Genomic DNA, 1,446 nt, shown 5'->3' with positions numbered 1-1,446 from the left:
CCTATTTACCTCTGTTTACATTTCTGCTCATCTGCTTCTCACAAAATAACATTTGCTTTTCTCATTTAAACTAGCTAACTCATTGGCACGGTGCTGAGAGGGTTCCCTTCAACTCAAGTAATGTGAGAACTGGCCTTCAAGCCTTGTTTAGGGAGTATGAAGGTGGTTTCTATTTCCACTTGACATTTCAAGTCCTGGGAATCACACAAAACTTTGCCAGTGCATTTCAATCCATGAGTTTCATGGCCAAGCTCTATGGTCCTTTCAGTGTGTGCGCGCGTGTGCGTGCACAACATGCTGCTCGTCTGAGCTAGCACCATTTTATGCCCTGCTTTTTCATAGGTCTATAGTTTCAAAAGCCAACTGAAGTGCAGAAGAGAACACAATCATTTCCACCGCTACCTTTATGACTTTGTAGTAATCTCAAATCTGGCTAATTGCCCAGGCATGACTCAATGTTAGAGCTATCGCAGCCTGTGAAGCTGATCTCGAAATGGACTGGAGCCACACTTGGAGGTCATCTGTGGTGCCTCAGAACTAGCTTATTTGGGTGGGTCTTGAAGGAGAAATGAGCAGAACAATTTCGTTTTTAGGGACACAGTTGTTTGTTATTTATGAAGCCATTTTAAAACCACCCTTGATCAATCAAGGTGGGGTACAAATAAGGCCAAAATGCTCATGCTACAACCATATAATGTAACAATATGTAATAAGCCATAAAGGATAATGAAAGCATTGTTAAAAGGCAGTAAAAACCACAATACTATGTATTCTTAATTGTGTGAATAAGCTTGACGGAATAGAAAAGTTTTCAGCTTTTCCTCTTCTGAATTTCTCTTGGCAGAATATTCCACAAAATTGGTCTGATGACACTGAAGGCTCCCTTGTTGTTGTCAAATGAGCCTCACAAATTCGGAGAACAACCAGTGGTGCTCTAGCAGATGATCTCAAGCTCAGATAAAAGGGTTCAGACAATCCTGGACCCAAGTTGTTCAGGGCTTTGTAAATTAATACAAGGACCTTGAACTTGGCTTGGTAGTCGATAGGCAGCCAGCGCAGATGCTTTAACAATGGTGTCAGATGTTGTCAGCCAGATGCCCCCATCAGCAATCTGGCTGCGGCATTCTGCACCAGCTGGAGCTTTCAAACCAGGCCCAAGGGCAGCCCAGCATGCAGCACATTACAGTAATCCAGCCTTGAGGTTGCCAACACAGTGGTCAGGCTTAGCCTAATGGTTAATCCAGCCCTGAGCGTATGGAGGAGGAGCAGGGGATTGCAAAAACAGCTGCTGACCTCCACATTATACAACAAGGACTACAGCAAGCAACCCTGCTGCTCACAATGTATAATATTCTTAATATAGTCACTCTCACATGGCGGCTGCCCCATTCAGACTGACAAGAGCAACTGTTGTAGGCGCAGAATTTAGCTCGCTTGCAAGCCAAG

Source organism: Podarcis muralis, chromosome 10, assembly GCF_964188315.1.
Source record: "Podarcis muralis chromosome 10, rPodMur119.hap1.1, whole genome shotgun sequence".
Classification (NCBI taxonomy): Eukaryota; Metazoa; Chordata; class Lepidosauria; order Squamata; family Lacertidae; genus Podarcis; species Podarcis muralis.
Note: the sequence above shows the minus strand (reverse complement) of the source record.